General features: G+C 48.1%; 1 protein-coding gene across 5 annotated transcripts in view; it reads right to left on the bottom strand.

The window, feature by feature from the left end:
• Positions 1-18,199, bottom strand: part of CALN1 (calneuron 1) — a 528,997-nt gene extending 510,798 nt beyond the window's left edge. For all 5 annotated transcript variants that reach the window (XR_010751157.1, XM_066382462.1, XM_066382463.1 and 2 more), the window contains exon 1: positions 18,033-18,199. The gene's annotated coding sequence lies outside the window, so the exon portion shown is untranslated. The remainder of the gene's footprint in view (positions 1-18,032) is intronic.
• Between the last annotated feature and the right edge of the window lie 4,888 nt (positions 18,200-23,087).

The following is a 23,087-nucleotide window of genomic DNA, read 5'->3' on the forward strand; positions in this document are numbered from 1 at the left end:
ATCTGAAATTCTGGAGTGGGGCCCAGGGAATCTGGGGTTTAGTCAACCCTCCAGGTGGTTGGAAAGCATGCTGAAATCTGAGAAGCACCCAAATTGGAGAGATCATCGGTGGCTGTGGGGTTCTGGAAATGCCCACTGAAGCTGGGATGGAGCGGTCCAGAGGCCCAGAGCTTAGCTCTGGCCTTGCTGGCTCTGCCTCGACAGGAAAGCGGGGCCCCAGTGTCCTCATTTGGAAATAAGGACACAGACTGTACACTCGCTAAGGTGCCCTGCAGCCCTGACATTCTGGCCCAGATGGCTGAAATGAAGTCCAGCGTATACCCCACAGTGCTCCTCCCTTTAGGGACAGGCCCAATTGGACCACATCCTACAGCCCCCAAAGGGTATATGCACTTGCTAAGGGCCACCTTGGCTTCAAAGCAAAGGAAGTCGATGGCAAGGAGAGGGGTCCATGACCAAAAAAGGTTAGAGAGGGAGAAACCAAGTCAGTGGTTGAGTGCATGTCTATGTGTGTGAGTGTGCATGAGTGTGTGTGCATGTGTCTGTGCGTGTGCGTGTGTGTGCATGTGTCTGCGTGCATGTGTCTGTGCGTGTGCGTGCATGTGTCTGCGTGCATGTGTCTGTGCGTGTGCGTGCATGTGTCTGTGCGTGTGTGTGCATGTGTCTGCGTGCATGTGTCTGTGCGTGTGTGTGCATGTGTCTGTGTGTACGTGTGTGTACGTGTGTGTGCGTGTGTGTGCAGTGTCTGCATGTGTGTGCATGTGTGCATGCGTGTGTAGGATGAGAACTCACCTAGGTCCTTGCTGCCTTTCCCTTTTTTCTCCCCTCTTTCTCTCTCCTCTCTCCTGACTACCTATTTCTCCAAGAACATGATTCCCTCCCATTTTGTTGAGAAATAAACAAAACCCTTCCTTCAGTTTTGCAACTTTCTCTGCCTACCACCCTCTCTCTTCTTTCCATGAAAATGGACCTTCTAGAAATAGAGGTCTCCACTCAGAGCCATCACTGCAAACCTCCAATTCTATTCTTGTCCTCCCTCAATGTGGCTCCTGCCTCCCTCACTCCAGGAAACTGGGCCAGCTGCCTCCCACTTTCCAAATCCACGGGGCACTCCCCGGCCCAGTCTCGCCCCAGCTCCCTGGCACGGACACACCGCCCTCTCGGGGTCCTGCCTTCTGACTGTCCCTTCTTGGGCTTCAAATGACGCTAAATAACAGCCACTCTTCCCCCCTTTTGTATTGTTTGTGTCTAATTTTATATTTTATGTTTCGTTACATAAACGCATATATGTGTATGTCATCTAAAATATATTATGGAAACAGACAAGGTATAGTCTATCTAATTCTTTGCGTTTCTTAAATGAAAGAAAGCCCGGGGGGGGGGAATATTTTTAGAATTAAATCCCAGAAAAGTTGTTTTCCTTGAGGAACTAGCCTATCATCTCATGAACAATGGAACTCAAAAAGTAATTCCCAGAAAGCTTGAAACAGGAAAATTGATAGTGTCAGTCCCCCGGGGGAAGGTACTGACTAGAAATAACTACAAAGGAAGGGCCTGGGGTGTGAATAATGTCCTATTTCTTGATCTGGGTGCTGGTCAAATTGGGTGTTCAGCTTGTATATAAAAAGGTATAGATCCATGAAATGATGATGGGAGGACTTTTTTTTTTATGTGTTTTATATATCGGTAAATTTTTAGAAGAAATTTCCATTTTCCTTTTTCTGACCAGGAAGTTCAGATTGGATTGATGGCTCAGTTATATTCTTGTCCAATCTTTTGACCTTTATTTGCACATTATATTTTTTTCTGACCTTGCTCTTCTAGTCTAAAGTGTATTTTTCTTAGTACAAAATTGTTATGCTTAGTTTATGATTATGTGTTTTCTATTCCATTATATAGACACATCCAAAATGCTATCTAAAATAGTTTATGGCAGCAGAAAAGGTAAAAATAAATATATATCCTTTCAAGTAGGATAAAGTCTATTTTCTGTTTCTACTTCCTTCATGCCTAGCATACAGTAGTTACTTAATTAATGTTGAAAGAAAGACAAGTTTATCTATAAAGGGAAGAAAAAATAGGGTAAAAGCTAATGGAGCACTGAGGAGTGAAGGAAGGGTTATTTTTAAGATGAGAGCCACCTGAGCCATCTCTAAGGCTGTAGGGAAAAACCAGGAGAAAGGGATTAAGTTGAAAATAGGGAGAGCAATTTATGAATCTTGCTCTCAGGAGAGAGGAGGAAATAGGATACAGGAAGGGGAAAATTGTCTTCAACAGAAGAGACTCTCTTCTTCCGTCACCTCAATTGACTTCACCTCCTCTCTTTAACCTGTAAATATACGGCTCACAAAAATTAGGGGATATTTCAAAATGAATATGAAGTGATAAAACAGCCCCTGATTTTTGTGAGCCGTATAGTTGCAATGCCTCAGGAATTCAGTCCTCAGTCCTCTCCATCCACAGTCCATCTCCTGATGACCTGATACGGTTGTAAATGCCACCTGTACCCTGTCAGCTCCTAAGTCCCTGAAGCCAGCCCAGGTCTCTGCTGTGAACTCAGGACTGCCTGCTCAACATCTCTGCCAGGACGCTCAGCAGGCATCTTGAAGTTAACGAGGGGGGGGGGGGGGACACGGACGGAGCTCCTGATCTTCTGCTCCAGCCTCGGCATCCCCATGGGATGCCAAGGGAGCTTGAGTCACCCTCGGCTCATCTCTTTCTCTTACACTACTACCCAATCCATCAGCAAATGGAAGGAAGGAAGGAAGGAAGGAAGGGGAGGGGAGGGGAGGGGAGGGGAGGGGGGGGAGGGGAGGGGGGAGGGGAGGGGAGGGGAGGGGAGGGGAGGGAAGGAAGGAAGGAAGGAAGGAAGGAAGGAAGGAAGGAAGGAAGGAAGGAAGGAAGGAAGGAAGGAAGATTCCCAGCATTCGCTCCCCTGCTGTCCCTCTCACTGGGATAGTTCTCTTCACCTTCAAGTCCATCTGCCTGCTTCCACCCTGGCCACCGACAATCTTTTCTCAACACACTTACTAGAAGAACCATTTTAAAGTGCCTCTCCTGTGTCCCCACAGAGGACTCAACTCTTCCTTGTCATAGCCTGTACCAATCTGCCAGGGAACACTGTTTACTCCCCTGTCCCCTGCTTCAGAGCAGAGGAGCTGTCACTCTTGGGTAGGAACCCCCAACTTGTGCCTACGAGACACCCGGTGAATATTAGGTGGTAGTGGTGGTATTCGTTGCTATTATTATATCATTATTTTTTTATATATTTATTTAATCAATGACGCTCTCCAATAGGTAGTGGCAACATACAGACCAACTTATGATTAACTGATTGACTTATTCTACACACCGGAGTGACAAGGTAAGTGCCCCTCTCCAACTAGAGCTGTTTTTCCTTTTTTTTTTCTGGGCCTCCCTTCTTCTTTAAAGCATGAAAAAGAGAAAGTAGCAATGATGAGGGAAGGCGGAGTCACCTGGACCCTCCCCAGCAACCAGACTGGCTCTAGGGACCCTCCGGGAATCCACAGGCATCTGGTGCAGGTCCTGCTGCACGAGATGTTTTTTACCACATTCTCAAAAGGATATCTGTTTTCGTGGAAATTTATTATAGTCACGGGATGCTTTGATCTGCGTGGCTCAGCTGTATTTCTTAAGTGACTGAGTGAGAAGTAGTTTCGCTTAGTCATTAAAAATCACCTATGTTGAAGGTTAAATGTCCAAAGACCTTCTTGCATAAATTTTTCTGTAGTTGCAGCCCCTCCTTGAGCCTGTGTTAGCTACTGGGAGGGGAGCAATGACATGAAGAGGCTGCCCCTCCCCTAGAGAACGCAGGTCCACTGGTCAGTGAAGGAGCCACTGGACCTATTTGTGGCTTCATTCTTCGGGTTAAGGTGAACTTAACAGAAGGCAGCTGCCTTCATTGGAAGGAAAGAAGAAAATTTATTTTGCACCTGCTGTGTGCACAGACTTTAGCTAAATTATTCCATCTAATCCTTATAAGGTTACCATATCACAGACGAAGAAACTGAGGCTCGAGAGATTAGATAACTAAGCGGCCTAAGCCACACGCAGTAAGTGGAGCTGAGATGCCAACGAAGATCTGTCATTTCCCAGAGGCCACGCCCTTTCCACCCCAACACCCAGGTAATGGGAACACCCACTGAGGCCAGGACAAGAATGCCCACGGACCACAAAACTACCAAGTTGCCAGGTCTAAACAAACCCCACTGGGAGCTATTTACAGCTCCTTGAAAGCCAGCAGCCATGCAGTAAATTAGAAAACAAAACACATACACACGTCATTAAGTTGAAAAGGAAAATTGACAGAAAGGAACAATCTACTCATTTCCTTATTGTTCACAGGTCCCGCCAGTCCAAGGACGCCATTGCACAATAGCAGCATCTAGCCCAGGCCTCTCCCTGCCCTAGGAGGGGGCTTTTGTGAAGCCCAGGTTCTTTTCCGTGTTGACTCTTGAGCAATACTACCTGGAGAGGCAGAGGACCCAGGAAGTTTAGTCTCCCAGGGGGTCGGGGGAGAAGAGCCATGAGAAGAGCTCCCTGGTTGGACCCTCTGTGTATGAGCTCAGGACGTCACCCCGCTTCCATGGCCACGGTCCTCCTTACATCCCCAACTCCAGGTGCGAGCCGACCCCCAGCGAAGCCTTTCATAGCCCCGGAAGAGAGCTCCTCCAGACCCGAAGGCCGCCTCTCACAGGCCTCCTCCCCTCATTCTGCTCGAGGCTCCCCTCGGCTGGCCTCCCTGGTGTCCGCAGGAAATATCCCTTCCTGGCTGCCTCCCTCTGCACCTCCACTTATCACACGAATCCACCACCGATGGGCGCCGTGATTAGAAATTCCATCCAGTGCCTCATTTGTAGGCTTTGGATAGTCTCTCCTAACCGAACTGCCTCTGCCACGGCTGGAGTTTTATTATTCTGAGAATACAAATCACATTGAACCCACATTGTCCGGGAGGCTGGGAGTTTTATTATTCTGAGAATACGAATCACATTGAACCCACAGTGTCCGGGAGGCAGATATGCTGCTGACTTCCGTGACATTCGCCAGAGAAAGTTCCCATCCTTTGCTGGGGGATTGGAGAGGATTTTGCTGCACACACACCATAACTGCCGTTTGTGTCAACAGTTTAGGAGGCGGCAGGCCATAACTTTGGGGGGAAATCCCCGCTCCTATGAGCTGGGTTCTGGCTCAGATCCCTCTCGAGACTTGGGAAGCAATTTTAATCGTCCACAGTGTTTTTAAGCCCCTGGAAAAAATCAGTGAAAGTGCTTGCCCTCCTAAGCTACTCTCCTGGGCTCAGAAGGGTAGCTGGGAAGCCCCCTCCCAAGGGGCTTGCTCTGGGCTTCTGAGGACTGCTACTCAGGACAACGAAAATGGCTCCCTCTGCCAGGGCCTGGCTTTCGGGGACATCTGTGAAGTCATGTCCAGCTGATTGAAAGGAAACCTTTCCTTCGGGTCTGCCTCGAGAGAGCATCTCACCCAGAAGGAAGGAAGCTGTAGGGGCAAGAACAAATCAATGAAGAATTTGCAGATAGATGTTCTCTGGGCTCAAGTACAATTTAGAAAAGGCAATGTAAAAGGAGATAAATCTCCCTCTCCCTGCCAGGCTAGAACAGATTCCTGAACAAAAAACAACTCTTTGCAACAGAACCTTCAACTCGTCTGGAAGTGAGTTTCCTCAAAAGGCACAGGGAAAGGGTTATGAATTCCTGAAATCCTACAGCAAACATTGTCACCGAGCAGCAATCAGAGGACAGGAAAGGAAAGGGGAGGGGAGGTTGGAGGACAGGTGCTCCCACCGGGACGACGGACGATGGACGGAGAGAAAGTTGTATGCAATGAGTTTTCCAATAACCGAAACGGCCGCCCAGCCATCTTCCGACTGACCAAGTAGCAGCTCACCGATTTAAGGAGCAAGTCAAGTCAGGGTTTTGCCCTTTTAATTCTACCCTGAGGGAAGGAACCCAGCCAGGAGGAAATGGTTTTGCATGATCCCCAGCTTGAGAAACATTGTTTCCTGGCTCCTCCAAACCCCTTTGGCAGCTGGGTGAAGCCAGGACCAAAGCGAACACATTGGGAGCTACCTCCAGACCCCGACCCCTCCCCTTCCTCTGCAACCCATGAAAACTTGATTTGTCTCAACTATACACAAGCTGGGGAATTGGAGAGGAGGCAGAGGGGAAGAGGGGAAGGAAGGGGGGCCAGACAGCACCCATGCAGTCAGTTGTATATTGATTTAGAGCCACAGAAGCCCCAGAGTGCCATCGATAAGGATCATACCTCCTGCTGATCTCGGGGGAAATTCTCCAAGATCCATGGCTGGGAGTTCAGGAGAATCTCTAAGCCATCAGGAAGGAGCAGTGCACTGCAGCTCCTCAGAATGATGGACCAGGGCGAGCTTTAATTAACAGGGTCTGATGCCTCTTCTTTTTTGGTAACTGAGCAGATTTAAAGGGCTAGAGTCCCAATTTGGAGGGTGCCGGTGCTGCTCCTGCTGCTGCCGTGGCTGCTGCTGGAACAGCGTCCTGCAGACCTCTCGCTTCAGCGAGGAGACGGAGCTGTGAAGGTGGGAAAGTGCAGCCAGGAAGGTCGCGAGCTGCAGGGCTTGAATCAGAACCACGGGTCCACAGGCTGTCCCTCAGACCAGGGAGAAAGGCTGGGCTCGTGGGTGCAAGGGCCACTCTCTCCACTGGACAAACAGTGCCCCAGGAAAGTGTGTGTTCCTCTTCTAAGAACAGTGCGGGGTGAAGCCACTACGTAAGTAAGCTGCACACACATGCCTGCCCATGTACAAACATGTCTGCCATGCACAGGCACATCTGCCCAGGTATACACATGCCTGCCCATGTACACACATGTCTGCCCATGTATAAACATGTCTGCCCATGCACATGCATGTCTGCCCTGGTGTACACATGCCTGTCCACATGCTTATATGCCCCTGCCCACATGCCCCGGTATACACATGCTTATCCACATAGTTGCTTATGTACACACACATGTCTGCCCATGCACACACATGCAAGTCCATGTATATACATGCCTGCTCGTGTCCACACATGCCTTCCATGTACACACACATGCCCACCTTCCAAACACCCAGATGCGAAGGCACCTGGCCTGCAGCCAGCCAGAGGACCTCTCCGTACACCTGTATTTTACAGGTCGATCACCAAGAGAAACAGTGACGCAGAGCATGTCCAGGAGGGAGCCCACGTGTGTGATCCTTCCCCTCCCGAGCCTGGATTTTCTCATTTATAAAATGGCAGCTTTAAACTAAACCGCAGTGCTCTTAACAGAAAGAGGACGCAAAAGTCGAAGCACAGGGACTTTAGAAAGCATGTTCTAAGCTTAACTGAATCTTGGCTGTGGGGACAGATACAGCAGAAGGCGTGCGCTAAAAAATCTTGAGAAACACTGTGCGAAATCATCTCCCAGGGCCTCGGAGTCAGTGAGCGATGGAGCAGGATAGACACACTCGCCCTGATTCCTGGCCGCAGCCTCTGCTCTGAGAAACGGGGTCTGCACACAACCAGCTCCTCGGACAGCCCAAGGTCAGAAAGAGACAGCACCTTCCAGCTGACCTTAGGCAAAATTACTGAGTGAGACTGTCTCTCCCCAGCTTTCCAGCAGAACTCTCCTTGTGCCCACTTTTGCTCTGCCTGGCATTCTCCTCCTGTCCTCAGACGCCAGAGCCCTCACGCCCATGGGCAATAAAAACCTTGTCAGCAAAGAATCGGTTATCACCCATTCAGACATCCATTCAGTGTAACTTCCTGTCTCCTTCCAGAGAGACCTGCATATGGCCCCTCCCTCACCTGTAAAGAAAGTGAACCAGGAAAACAGTGGCATCGGAGCAGGGGGTGGAGGTGAGAGATGTGTGCCTGGCAGAGTGTCCCCAGACTTACAATCCCAGAGTTCTGTGGCAGCTGACGGGCATCTCCGAGGAAAGCAGACTCGAGTCAGTACAGGCTGGCATGGCAGAGAGATGCCCAAGAAGAACCACTTGACAAGGAAACATCTGAGGGGCATTCCAAGCTCTATTCCTACCACCTGCCCTCCTCAAATCCTTGGCGTTTCTTTCTCACATTCATTAATAAAGATTAAGTCCCACAATTCTGAGACTAACAACGAAGAGAATGCTCACGTGGGCAAGAACCATGCATGGCCATGTCACCCCTCTGATTAGGGGTACACTTGGAGTGCTCTTCCCATGTTTCTCTAGCTAACACCCTGATGGCCTCTAGAGGCCCTAGTGAGCTCGTCCTAGGTCCCTCCCGGGGCCTCTGTGCCCCATAAGTCTTTCTTCATCTCTCTCATGGTTCCTCAGAGCTAGGGCCACATACCAGAGAAGAGGGGAAAGCTAGGCCTCCTCAGCAGAGGCAATGGCTTACTCAGCTCTGCCTCAGCCCCCAGCTGAGCACGGGAGAGGGAGATTGTCTGCCACGTCCACCGACCACCAGGAGTGCCCTTGAGAAGCCCCTGACCTCTCAAAGTTCGAACAAAAGGCGTTCCCTACCCCCCCACCACCACCACCCCCAACCCCACTGCCAGCTTGAGATCCACCATTTGCACCCTTTTGACTCAAATAATGACCTGCCTCTTCTCCAGTGATTGACAAATGGGGATGTCTACCATTTTGTCTCTATCTGTAGAAGCTTAACTTATTGGACTTGTACTAGATAAGCTTATCAGAATGCAAACAGAAGGCCTAATCTCCGTACATGGTGGGAGTGATTTCGTGAGCTTGAAGATCAGCCTGTCCACAAATCTGCTTTTGTGACTGGTTATTCTCTGTAGCCCCTCAGCTCGGGCCACCCACAGACCCGCTGCAGTGCTGCGCCGGGCCCTGCAGACCCCTCTCCCAGGCACCCCTGCCCACTGGCTTCCTGTTGGCTCAGCCAAACGAGGACTCAAGAGGGAGGAGGGCTGGCCCAGAGGGCGAAAGCCTCGTGACTGCTATGACCAGCCTCACTGCACTTCCTTCAAAGTCCAGCACCAGCCCCGCCCACCTTGTAGAGGTGCCGGGAGAAGCTGGGCCATGACTCTCAGTGGTCAGACCACCAGCCATGCCACAGCCCACCCCCCACCCCCTTGTCCCCTCTGTGTGGCAGTCCTGCTGGGTTGATGCCTCCCTCAGGGGTCTGAGCACCGGCCCCCTAGGAGCCCTCCTAGGCCAGGTGAGACCACTTCTCCCCTTTTGTTTCCCCAGCCCTGTGGATAGTAGCTGTTCTTGCAATGATTAATTCCTGGTTATTTCAGCTTTGCAAGTCCGGTGTAACTAATTCTCTGTATTTAACACCATCTGTTTGAAATATGTAGCGTGGTTTTGTTTTCCTGACTGGACAAGAATTTTCCCTGGAGATCTCAAATTGGAGTGTATTGATAATCATGATCAAGTGATAATCTGAACATTTTGGCACATATTAGATATTTTTTAGTATAAATGTTAACAGATTAAAGGAAATTATAAGAGAGGGTCAAGTTTTAAGATCATTCTGCCGGTTGGAGCCCATTGGCACAGCCTTACATTACATATTTGTTATTTAGTATACCACATTTGTACATATTAAAAAGAAAAAAATATTCCCAGACTAATTTTAGATCAACCGAATTCAAAACAAAAAAAAATCTTTACGGTGCAATTTAGGAAGTCAACCTCGAGAGAACTAAACTGCACGCCAGCCCAGCAGGGGAGGGCTCTGGGTAATATATATACATTCTCATTCTGCCTATCATATAGCTACGTTAGATGCATTAGGTAATGCTAGTACATTTCACTAAGCTTTTGGAACTTGGACAGTGTAGGATATTGGGCAACTGAAAAGCCTTAATTCATCTCTAATTTCATCCCCTTGGGGGTCTGTGCTCTGAGAACAGCCCAGTGAGAATAAAGGACCCCTGGGCAGAGGCTGGACAAGGTGTGCAAGGCTGGGGGTTTCGAGGGAGCACCCCGGTGTCTTCTCCACACTGAACACCTGCTGATTAGACCCGAGAGCAAGCCTTGGACCGACATCCACGCAGATGCAGATAGAGGGGGAACAAGGCCTGCTCTGAGTGGCGCCCCGTCTAGCTGGGCTGTCTGCAGAAAGACAGGGAGAGCGACACAGTGACCCGGCACGGCGATGAACTTTCCGAGCACAGGAGCCGGACCCTGCCTCTGCCTGGGGATCAGCAGGGCCTCCTCCTCTGGGGAGGCTGTTGTAGAGAAGGGCTGCAAAAAGGCAAAAAAAAACACAGAGAGCAAGATCGTTCCGGCCCTGGCCAGTTGGCTCAGCAGTAGAGCGTCGGTCTGGCGTGCAGAAGTCCCAGGTTCGATTCCCGGCCAGGGCACACAGGAGAGGCGCCCATTTGCTTTTCCATCCCTCCCCCTCTCCTTCCTCTCTGTCTCTCTCTTCCCCTCCCTCAGCCAAGGCTCCATTGGAGCAAAGATGGCCCGGGCGCTGGGAATGGCTCTGTGGCCTCTGCTTCAGGCGCTAGAATGGCTCTGGACGCAACAGAGCGACGCCCCAGATGGGCAAAGCATCCTCCCCTGGTGGGCATGCCGGGTGGATCCTGGTCGGGCGCATGCGGGAGTCTGTCTGACTGCCTCCCCGTTTCCAGCTTTGGAAAAATGAAAAAAAAATTGTTCCCTCTTCTACAGGCAGCGGTAAGAATGAGGGAGAGAGGGCAAAACGTTTCTTTAGTCCTTCACATCATCCCCTGTCCCTCCTCCCATTCTTCCAGGATGCCAGGTCCAGTAGGACCCAGCGCATGCTGCCCTAGAGGCCTGGCCTTCACAAGGCCCTCCGCTCCATGCCCATGGCCGCTGGCTTCACTAGAGCCTTTTTATCTCTCACTCGAGCCTTTTTATCTCTCGTCTGGTCTCCTCCAAGAAATTTCTACAGGCATCCCCCACCCCCGCCCATTCGCAGACAGTGCCTGGTGTCTTGCTAGGTATCAGAGATACGGTGGCACTCAGGGGAGAGGAAGCTCAGCCCGGGGGGGGGGGGGGGGAGCGCTGAGGAGCTTGCAGAAAGACAGATCTCCAGCAACTGCAAAGGAGACAAGGACAAAGAACAGGAAATGAAGACTGCCGCAACCGATTCTCATCACAGGACTGACTGACTCGGAGGGAAGCAGGAAAGGCTTCTGAGTGTGGTGAGAACGCAGGAACCTGGAGGATAAGTCGGTGTTGACGTTGTGGGGGAGAAGGGATGGCTCCCAGCAGACAAAGCGGGTACCACACAGGTGCAGAATGGAGGAAAGCCGACACCGATCAAGGAGGAGCTGGTTCCTGGTCGATGAAGAGGCAGGCAGGGAGCCCTCGGGAGGCTTGCAGACTTCATGGTGAGGGAGAAAGACAGCTGCGATGGGGCTAAGCTGGATCGTGCCACAATGAGAGAGGCGCCTTTACAAAAGATTCTCCATCTAGATGGGAGTTCTGAAGTATCTTTGCACCATCCAGGTAAACGATGCAGGAAATTTAAACAAGGGTTTCCAAGTGGGTCAATCTTCCTAATATACAAAACATTTGCTACCCAAGCTGTCTGGGATACAATCAAACTCCTTAATCTACCGAAAAGGCCCTTCTATAAGCTGCTGGCCCTGGTCTGTCTTTTGTTACCTCTTCTCTCTTTCCAGGTCCCCTAATCCACAACAGCCACAGCCACACGAAACTACTGGTAACTCCCATAACAGGCCAGTCTTACACATTTCTGGGCCTTAGCACATGCTGTTCCTCCAGCCTGTAATGCCCTTCTTTCCTACCCTAGTGAACTCCTACTTATCCATCAATGCCCTACTCAGACGGCAGATTCCACATTCTCTAGCAAACCTTCTACCAAGGACCAACTTTCCCCCTACCACCCTCATCTCCCAGGCAGAAAGGGGTACCTACCTCTCTTACAGCAATCAGCATACTATGCATCCATTTTTTTCTCTTACATGACATACGACTGTCTCCCACTCTATACGGGTAGCAACAGGTGTCCTTTACCTTCCTATTCTCAGTGCCTGGTATAGGGTGAACTCACAACAAGTTTAGTTAAAATGAACTGAAGCATATATTTCCACATTAATAAGCTAAGTGAGTTTAGCCCCCTGGCATAAAATTAAAAATTTGTAAAACTCACACTTGTGAAGTTCTAATAAAATGTCAACAATCTGTAACCACTAATGATCTGTAATCAAGGGAAAGTCTGTTCAGTAAGTAAATAGTTGTCTGATTTGTCAGAATAAAACACAAGTCATGATTCTTTAATTTTCTCATTTTCTTCACATTAGTCAAATTTTCTAGAGTTGTTTCACTGTGTCCCTATCTGCAGAAGTGGACCGACCCAAATGAAGAACAAAAGGCCTCCTGGAGGGAACTGCTACTCTAGTCTTGCCCATGAGTTGCTAAATCAAAAGAAATGTATAGGTTTCCAATTTGTTTTTTTAATTGAGAGCAGGGGAGGCAGAGAGATAGACTCAGCATGTGCCCTGATGGGGATCCACCTGGCAAGCACCTTATGGGGTGCTGCTCTGCCCATCTGAGCCATTGCTCCATTGCTCAGCAACTGAGCTATTTTTAGCGCCTGCAGTGGAGGCCATGGAGCCATCCTCAGTACCCAGGGCCAACTTGCTCAAGCCAATCAAACCATGACTGTGGAAGGCAGGAGATAGAGAAAGAAAGAGAGGGGGAAGGAGTAGGGGTAGAGAAGCAGATGGTTGCTTCTCCTCTGTGCCCCGACCAGGAATTAAACCTGGGACATCCACATGCCTGGCCAATACTCTACCACTGAGCCAACTGGCCAGGGTCTAAGATTCCAATTTTAAAAATGCGCAGTCTAACATAGCAAGGCTTCCATGCACATGAAATATAGGTATAGGAGACACGGAGTGACCAGCCTACAAAAGCGCCAAAGTGCCAACTTACAGCCTCCTCCTGTGAAGGCAGAAAGACGTTCACCTCATTCTGTGAATGAGAAAGTGAATATGAAAATCCCCACACGTCCCACCCCATGAGATCTTTGGGACCACTTGGGATTAATTGTATAAATGTAAGGTCTTGATCAAAGTCTCACCTTGAGTCCCAGATCTGACTTCATAATGAGCCCTTAGGCCCTGTTCTCTGACATATCATGGGTCAGGCTCCATGGCCACCTTTACCCGGTGGACATGGATTTGATACACATGTTTTCCCCCCCACCACCTGCAACCCCCACAGCAGGGCACAGAGATCTGCCTTCTTGAATCACCCATGAATCTGGTCTCTGCCCTATGGCTTTGAAGATCAAGGGACCAGAGGAAACAGCACCCTGTTTTGTTCTCCTCAACCATCCCAGATTCCTCTCTCGCTTGTTCCCCTCTCCCTCCTCCTTCCTTCTCTCTACCCCACTCCCCAAGCTGAGAGAGTGGCGCTCCTGTGTCACAGAATACCTTATGAGAGGGCTTGACAAATTCAAAGCTTGAACTGCACAGGTAAAGAATTAAAGTGTCAGTAGTGAAATCTGCCCCCAGAGTGTGGGGGGACCTCTGTGCCTCAGGAACCCCCTCTAAGTCTAGACACAGTGGTTCAGCCTGAGCAGACATTGGGTTTCCAAGCTGCTTGCTGGTTTATGCTGTAGCCCCCAGAGGGAGGGAGACGGGGAGGCATACGCAGGTGAACTTCCTGGAGGTGATGAGCAGCTTACAAACTGCTTGACAAATAGCCTTGCTCCACCCACCTGACCATGGCCACCAGCACAGCCGGCTATGCAATCCAGGTCTCTCGGAGTAGAGCAGCCCCAGCAGGGCACTCTGGATAATGTACATTGTGAGTGGCAGTGTTATTTCCCTAAATCATGCTGCTGTCACTTGGCAAGGCCAGCTACCAGAACTCAAAGGCCCACCTTCCTCTCGTTATCTCATAGCCAGAAGAGATGCCAAACTCAACAATAAAACCATTGGCTTGTAAGAAAACAAATCAGTCAAACAAGCCTGTGTTACAGACACAAGCTGAGACCAGAAGGAGCGAAGGAGAAGCATGTCCATAGCCTCAGTATCCTGGGTCCAAACACAGAAAACCCAGTGTGGAGAGAGCTGCAGTCAAGCTATGGGGTTCTGGGCAAAAGGCAGCCCTGTCAGGGTTGTGAACAACCACAAGCCAGCCCTATAACCAAGGTCCTTTCTGGTCAAGAGATGGGAGCCATGCAGGGAGGCTTGAATGGGGAAAGGAATAGGAGCTGCCGGATGCTCAAAGCACCCTCTCTCCTCCCCAAATCAAAAGACAAGTAGCCCAGCTACTTGTCATGGTCCATCCTGAGGTTCAGACTGCATTTGTTTTCCCTGGTCAGAGTCCTTATTAATTGCACACAACTGCTACACAACTAATACGTGTTCATTGTTGAAAGTCAGAAAGCACAGAGCAGTAGTCTCCAAATACCAGATCACTGCCATTGTTTTCATTCATTGCCGGTGAGAGCCTGGCCAAAGCTCCCCTCCCCACTATGCATCTCTTCTTTTTTTTTTTTTTTTTTTTTTTTTTTTTTTGTATTTTTCTGAAGTTGGAATCAGGGAGGCAGTCAGACAGACTCCTGCATGCACCCGACCGGGATCCACCCGGCACGCCCACCAGGGGGCGATGCTCTGCCCATCTGGGGCGTCGCTCTGTTTGCGACTAGAGCCATTCTAGCGCCTGGGGCAGAGGCCACAGAGCCATCCTCAGCTCCCGGCCAACTTTGCTCCAATGGAGCCTTGGCTGCGGGAGGAAAAGAGAGAGACAGAGAGGAAGGGGTGGAGAAGCAGATGGGAGCTTCTCCTGTGTGCCCTGGCCAGGAATCGAACGCGGGACTCCTGCACACCAGGCCGACGCTCTACGGCTGAGCAAACCGGCCAGGGCCCCCCACCATGCATCTTCATACAACTGCAACCAGCACCAGCCCTGAGGTGGCTGGGCTCTGAGCCTCTCATGGAGGACCCAGCCTGTCTGTGCCCCGCCTGCACAGGGCCCAACACCTGCTTGGGCAGGCTGACCTTGGAGGCCAAGACCAGACTTATCTGCCTTCTCAGGTTCTAGAACTAGCACATTTTAAGAGATAAAGACCATCCTGGAGCCAACTACCATTTCTACCCGGGACTTAGATAACTCCAAGAATTAAAGGACAGCTCAGAGGGGATGGAGGAAAATCACTTTAAGATTAGAGAGGAAGATTACTATAAGCCCAAAGGGGAAAACATGGAAGCATTTGAGACAGATCTGAACTGGTTGGGAACAGGACAGATCTCATCTATTACTGTGTCACAACTTAGCCGGATGTTAAAGCAAACTGCTCCCAGCCCCCACCGCCCCAGTGTAGTTTGTGCAGAGGCTTATACGGTCTCCTTTGAGAGAGAAAGAGAGAGAGAGAGAGAGAGAGAGAGAGAGAAACTAGAAATGTGATATGACCCAAAGCACAGAAAACCAGTAAGTAACATAAGGCTCTGCTGGGTCCTTGTGTAGATATGAATAGATAGGTATCTCTATGGAGTCTTGTATGCAGTTCGACTCAGGGACATGGCAAAAAGCCAGGCAAGTAGGGTCAATACTTCCAAAATAAAAAAGCACCATTCCTGTTTTGTATATTATAATTTCCCAGCCCACCTCAGCCCCCTCAACAGTAGTAATAATAAGAGAAGGAGGAGGAGCAGGAAGAAGATGAAGAAGACGAAGAAGGAGGAGCTAGAGGAGGAGGAGAAGGAAGAGAAGAAAGGGGAAGGGAGAGGAGCAGGAGATCTTTTCCTTGAATTCATATTAGTGCGTCCGAATAGCAACGTTAGGCATATCCAACCCCTGGGCACCCCACTACTGGGCCATCTCTTCTTGCTAATCCCCCATATTCCTGGCTTTTCCCTCTTGCTCTCTGCTTCTTGTGGCCAAGGTTTCACCAAAGCCTGCAGCTTGGCAATCCTAAGCCCATCTAAGATGGCTCATCAAACCTAGAGGAGCAAGGCTCACTCTAGACTCTCCGATTACAACTGCCCGGGGTAATACTGTGTCCTGAACAACTCCACTACCCAAATAAAGTTAGAGCAATATCCCCAGCTCCCTCCCTCGGCCACAGGAGGAAGAGGTGCTATTGGGATGGCTTATGGCTCCCACTTAGATTCCTCAGTTCTAGTCCTTGGGATAGACACCATCACTTAGCAAAGATACTGAAGGCAGAAACCACCAAGACCCTCTACCCAATCTGGGACTCAACCCATATCTGAGAATCTCCTAGACGGAAATCAGGAGTGGTACCACATAGTCAGCCCCCCAAGGCTTTTTGAGAATGCCCAGTCCCTCTTGATGTCTCCACATCTGGCCCTGGTCCCAGAGGAATATCCACAGGCCCTCTCGGTTCAGCTAATGCTTCAGAGTCCAGGCTATCAAATCCAAAAATCCTGGATGAGGCACAGCTGGTTATCTCAAGGGCCTCTCCCTGGTCTCTCCATCGTTTGAGAGAGAGCAAGAATTCGGAAATCAGGGTGCAGACAAACATGCTCCTGCGTAACTTTTATTTGTTCTTCCTGGCTCAACTCAGACATCACCTCATTCAGGAAGTCTTCCGTCATGCCCAAGGTTAGCCTCCTGTTCTCTGCACTCTCAAAGCATCATGTACTCCTTATCTAGACTTACCACATTGTATTGTGAATTCCTGGCCACTTCTCTGCTTCCAAACACATGCTAGACTGTGCACTTTGAGCCCCAGAGGCTTGGCCTTACTGGCTGTTATGAGAGGTTATAGCAGTGACCTCCTACATCTGCCATAGGCTGGGTGCCCCCAGTCCCAATTTGAGTTTTAAAATATGGCCTATGTCTATTTGTGCCAAGATTAACATCTTTCCACTTACCCCCACCTCTAATTGCTGCAGCCAGGGAAATTGAGAAGAGGGGGTTGAAAACAGAGCTCTCCAAGGCTAAACCAACAGAAGAGGTTTTTGTAATGCCACAGTCAAGGTTGGGAAAGAGGCAGATACTTTTTTATCATAACGCCCCAAAATTATGCTAGCAGGAAGACATGAATCTTGTCTGTAGGTCTCTGAAGTCTGTGGGCATGAGATTAACACTTTCAGTGTATGTGATTTGTTGTGTAAAGTAATTTGGGATGAACATAAAGGAACAGAAGAAAAAGCAAACTTCCATCCGGAGAACAAGGTCTAATCTGACTCTAGGTTCCAAGCCTTCCCCTCACTCTGAGCAGCAGTCAAATGCCTGAGGATTCTTATACTGATAAGGGGCTGGGACTGACATCCCAACCAAGGGAATGAATGACCCCAGCCTGGGAAAGGAGCAAAGCAAAATAGAGCAGAATGAGGATGAAAGACAGATAGAAGTGGGAGATCTGGTCAACCAAAAGGACATCCACATGGGGTCAATACCCTAAATACTATGCTTGGTATTATGCAAGGGTTTGAGCTAATTAGTTTGAGGCCACAATACCCACACCTTGGTCCTTTACCACTCCAGTTCTGTATAGTTTAAATTCTATCCAAGGGACGTGGATTGAAGCACCGACTGAACTTTCCTTGAGGCCATATGTGTGTCTGTGTGTATGTATGCACATATGTATGAACAGGCACTTGTCTGGCAAAGTAAGAAAAGAAACCAGCTCTCCTTCCCCAAGTCAATAGCAGGAGCCAAGACGCCGATAGGGTCATTGATGTGAAGGAGTGTATCAACCTGTAGCTGGTGTGGGCACCAGCTGCAAGGGCGTTCACAGTCCGGTACATCTGGGGAACCAAGGGGTCATTAGGCTTTTAAAATATAGTGTAGAAAATGCTGCACAGAAGTACAAGAAGCTTTGAGGTCACAGAGAAAGAGCACTTTAGGGCTCAGGAAGGCTTCCTAGAGAATGTGATGTCTGTGTTGAGCTCTGAAGATCAAGTAGAAACTAACCAGAAGCATGTCCCTGAAATATCCCCCACCCCTGGAGAACAGCTACAGCCCTCCTGCAGGTCTAAGATGAGGAAGCCAGTGTGAGGGTCACACACACTCAGATGTCGTACAGCCTATTCATTCCCCTGATGAGGCCCTTTTCACTTACCTGTGATTGTGGAGGGGGTACCAAACCTTTCTATGGTCCCAGTCCTGCTCGCTGGGCTGAGAAAATGGAAGTGCGATGTCCACGCACCAGGGAGCCCCGCTCCAGAGCTGCCCCCAGTCCGGCTCCCTGGAGCCCACTGAAGCGGTGCGAGACCCTGGCTAAGCTGCCTGCTCAACGGCAAGCGGGAGAAGTGAGCTGTGAGCACCCTGGAGCCCAGCCAGGCCTCTCTGGCCAGAGGGCAGGTGGAGGAGGAGCTGGACAGAGAGCCTCTTAAAACCTCTGGAGGATCAGATTAACCCCCGAGAAGCTGTGGAACCAGAGGGCCGCCAGCGCAGGCTGGGGTGGGGGCGTCTCTCTCACCCCATGCCTCCAGCTATGCTTGAACCTGAGCAGGACCCCCACCAGCACACTCTGGGGAGAGTCCCTTGCTACAAGGCTGGCTGTTGTTTCACTTTACTCTTCTTTTAAATATAATTTTTATTGAGGTAAAATGCACATGACATAAAATGAACAATGCAGTGGCATTTAATACATCCACAATGTTGGGCAGCCACCACCTCTATCTAGATGCAAAATATTTTCATCATCACAAAAGGAAACCCTATACTTATTAAGCAGGCGTCCCCAAACTACGGCCCACGGGCCGCATGCGGCCCCCTGAGGCCATTTATCTGGCCCCCCCGCCGCACACCCGGAAGGGGCACCTCTTTCATTGGTGGTCAGTGAGAGGAGCATAGTTCCCATTGAAATACTGGTCAGTTTGTTGATTTAAATTTACTTGTTCTCTATTTTAAATATTGTATTCGTTCCCATTTTGTTTTTTTACTTTAAAATAAGATATGTGTAGTGTGCATAGGGATTTGTTCATAGTTTTTTTATAGTCCGGCCCTCCAACGGTCTGAGGGACAGTGAACTGGCCCCCTGTGTAAAAAGTTTGGGGACCCTGCTATTAAGTATGTAGCTAGTGCCCTTTCCCCTGGCACCACAATTAGTGTTCTGTCTCTGTGGATTTGCCTGTTCTAGACATTTCATTTAAATGAAATCATACAAAGTGTGACTTTTGTGTCTCTTTCACTTAGCATAATGTTTTCAAGGTTCACCCACATTGTTGAGTGTATCAGTATTTCTTTCTTCTTTATGGTCAAATAGTACTCCATTGTATATATACACCACAATTTGTTTATCCATTCATCCACTGTTGGACATTTGGATTTCTTCTACCTTTTGGCTATTGTAAATAGTGTTACTATAAACATTTAGGTACAACAATTTACTTGAGTATTTTTTTTTTTAGGTTTTTGGGATATGAGTCTAAGAGTATAATTACAAGATCATATGGTAGTTCTATGTTTAATTTTTTGAGGAATCATCAAAGTGTTTCCCACAGTAGCTGAACCATTGTATCTTTCCACCAGCAATGTATAAGAGTTCAATTTCTCCACATTCTCACCAACATTTTTTCTTAATAGCCATCATTGTAACTGCGAAGTGCTGTCTCACTGGGGTTTTGATTTGCATTTCTTTAATGACTAATGATGTTTAGGATCCTTTCAAATGCTTGTTGGCTATTTGTATATCTTCTTTGGATAAATGTCTATTAACGTCTTTTGCCCATTTTTAAATTGGATTGTCTTCTTGTTGTTGAGTTGTAAGATTTCTTTTTATATTCTCAAGACTAGATGCTTATAGACATATAATTTGCAAATATTTTCTCATGTTCTCTAGGTTGTCTTTTCATTTACTCAATAATGTTCTCTGATGCAGTTTTAAATTTTGATCAAGTCCAATTTATCCATGTTTTTCTTTTGTTGCTTATACTTTTTGTATCATATCTAAGAATCCATGACCAAGTCCAAGGTCATGAAAACACACCCCTATGTTTTCTTCCAGAGGTCTTAAGGTTTTCATTCTTATACAGTACTTAGATCTTTGATCCATTTTGAGCTTATACTTTTACGTATGGTGTGAGGCAGGGGTCCAACTTCATTCTTTTTCATGCAAAGTTTCACTTGTCCCAGCACCATTTGTTGAAGGGACTATTGTTTTCCCATTGATTTGTTTTGATACCCTTGTCAAAAGTCACTGGCTGTAGATGTATAAGCTGATTTCTGGATCTTCAATTCTATTCTGTTGATATAGCTGTCTATCTTGTGCCAGTACCACACTGTTTTTGATTACTATAGATTTCTAATAAGTTGTAAAATCTCTTCCCTAATCTTATCTAAACCCAGTCAAGGGGAGGTGACCTGAATCAGTGTTCCTCTTCCTAAATGAAATACCTCATAAGTATCCCTATCCTCAAATGTCCTTTGAAACTGTGGATTATGGCTGTAATCTGAAGTCAGGGTAAGAAGAGGGAGGGGGAAGGGAAAGAGCCATGAGAGAGCTGCCTTCTTCAATTCTCCATGAACAGGAGGGGCACAATGCAGTGAAAGGAAAATGGGCGCAGGTGGGTTTTAAGCCCAGCTACGAAGCCTACCAGCTCTGTAGTCTCGGACAACTTACTTCTCTGGCCCTCAGTTTTGTCATATGGAAGATGGGCTGATGTAAGAACTGCACGTGTACGACAATGGACATAAAGCACCCAGCCCAGAGTTTCTTCTTAGTAAACAGTACCAAATGGAACTGGGAAATGACCATGGAAACTTGGCATATGCTGACTACTACAAGATCTGATATAACTGTTCTAGAAAGGTGTGCACCGAGGGTAGATCTTTTGACTCAGGCATACCCTGAGTTGAGCCAGAAGAAACAGCATTAGTCTTTTATATGGCCTTACCTCCTTTGCTATAAATGAGCTCCTTGGCTAATTAATTAATTAACTTTTTATGTTACACAGAATACCATAACAGTGAGTAAGACTTTCTGAAAGTCCATACAAACTGTTGTTGTCAGAAGCTTGGTGATTAAGGAAGGCCAACTCATATCCATAATGAGAGTCTATTTTAGTTATAACCAATCACTGTCCCCTCCCTGATGGAAGGGATGCAATGTCACTCGTCATCCCACACTTCTACTAAAGAAATAGGCAAGACAGAGCTTATGAGGTTTTCCAACTGCTTTCCAGAATGTCTTTTGTGTGAAACATCTCTAGACGTTTAGGTAAATCCTTAAATGGAGACAGATGAATTGGATCTCCTAGGAGAAGTACCCAATTTCAGGGCCTAGAAACCAGGGCTGCAGGGCAACTGGCTTGAGCCAAGTCCTGCAGAGGGACTGCCAACAACCAGCAGGTGCCTATCCCATATACTACCTAAGGACACACGCCCACACCATCGCTGGGCACAGCTGGACCTGCTCTGCTTCTGGAGGCTGCATGTCTCTGTACTACACCTTTGCTGGAGTGGAGCCCACGTGGCCCCTGCCTCTGTGGGTCTATACTTCACACTGAAGTTTGTCCAGGGAGCATATGACCAGCACAGCCTCGGTCACATGCCTGCCTTCAGGTGCAGGGGGGCTAGAGAAGCTTATTCCTGAGCTTTATGTTGGGGAGAATTCTCCCAACACAGGTTGGGTGGTCAAAGGAGCTAAGTGCTAAAAAGACTGACAGTTGCCCACCAGCGAGGTGTCATGATGAGGTCCTATTTAGTCTTGGTAAACAAAATACTGCTCTTCTCCCAATCTCTTCACGTATAGGCAAAGGAAATAGACCAAAATAAACACAGACTATGACAGTGTTACCTTCCCTAGCCCAATCAATTATAGCCACAGAAACCCTCCCACCTGCCAGCTAAGCTTGGCATTTGTTAGGCAATTTATCTTGGTTGAATGAATGAATGAATGAATGAACGAACGAACGAACGAACGAGACGATGTAGGCAGATTTTATTCACCTAAGGCACAACATCTGGCTTATTTCAGATTGAGCCTCAGGACCCCACATATTCCTAAGCTGTAGTTTTCGTACTTTCAACTGCCCCAAACCCACTGGCCAGATCAGAAAGATGGAGCTTTTGCCTTCTTTTCAGTTCCCCATTGAAATGTGAGTTGCTGGGATTTAAACACCTTTGCTACCCTTCCCACAGGGGCTGAATCTGCTGCCTGTATTCCTGAATGTTGGCCAGCTGTTGGCTCAAGTCCTGCCTTCAATAGAGGTACATACAGCAACACACAGGGAAGGGTGCTACTACTGGTCCGACTTTGATACTACCTGCTGCAGAAAATCCTGCCTGCCCCATCTGCTGACCCCAACCAAACCCCATGCACTCACACTTACCTGAATCAGCTCACCTGTCCATCAATCAAAGCTGCTGAGGTCCCAGAATGCCCACGTGAGTCAAGACACCCCCTCCTAATCCTCAAAGTAACCTTTCCAACTATTGCAGGAGCTCCCTGGTGACTTCTCAGCTGGGCATCTTAAGTCTCACACTGAAAAAAAAAAGTGCTCCCAGGTTTTTCAGTTCTATCACTTACTTTTTCACAGGAATTTTTGGCTGAAATACAAGCATCAGAGTATGACTTTCAAAAAGTTAATAATATGGTCCTATGAAAATATAAAAAGAATGCACAGGAAAGATTTATTCACCTTACTGATGAGAGAATCAGAGGGCTGGGTAAAGCTGATTCACAAAGCATTTGAGGAACTGGGTATTTACAGGTTTATGAAAGATGTTAGGATAAAGTCATTAGTTTAGATACAAAACTGGTTAATGTCCTAATAGTACCATAAAACCATTACCTTTGGACTTATCTTTTCTACCAGACAGAAATCAATTGCATCTCCACCAGGAAAAAAAAATCAAGTTAACATGTAACTCCACAGTGTCTGGGCTTTTAATCAATGATGAATAATGAGCCCGACAACGGTATGTTCCTCCATAATTAACTATTGCTCGGAGGGCTCGTTAAACGGTGCCTCTGTGTAACATTGAAAGAAGATATTTTTCTTTCTTTGCCTTATTTGCAAGATATTTTTCTTAACTCTGTGGATGGGTTGTGAAGGTCTCTCTAAGACCTGGGAAAGCTAGACTTTTAGAACAATGGCTGCAAACATGGATCTGCAGTGTTTAAAATCTGACAGAGGCACCTAGTTGTTGCCAACTCTTGGGCAGGAAA

Source organism: Saccopteryx leptura, chromosome 4, assembly GCF_036850995.1.
Source record: "Saccopteryx leptura isolate mSacLep1 chromosome 4, mSacLep1_pri_phased_curated, whole genome shotgun sequence".
NCBI classification, from domain to species: domain Eukaryota; kingdom Metazoa; phylum Chordata; class Mammalia; order Chiroptera; family Emballonuridae; genus Saccopteryx; species Saccopteryx leptura.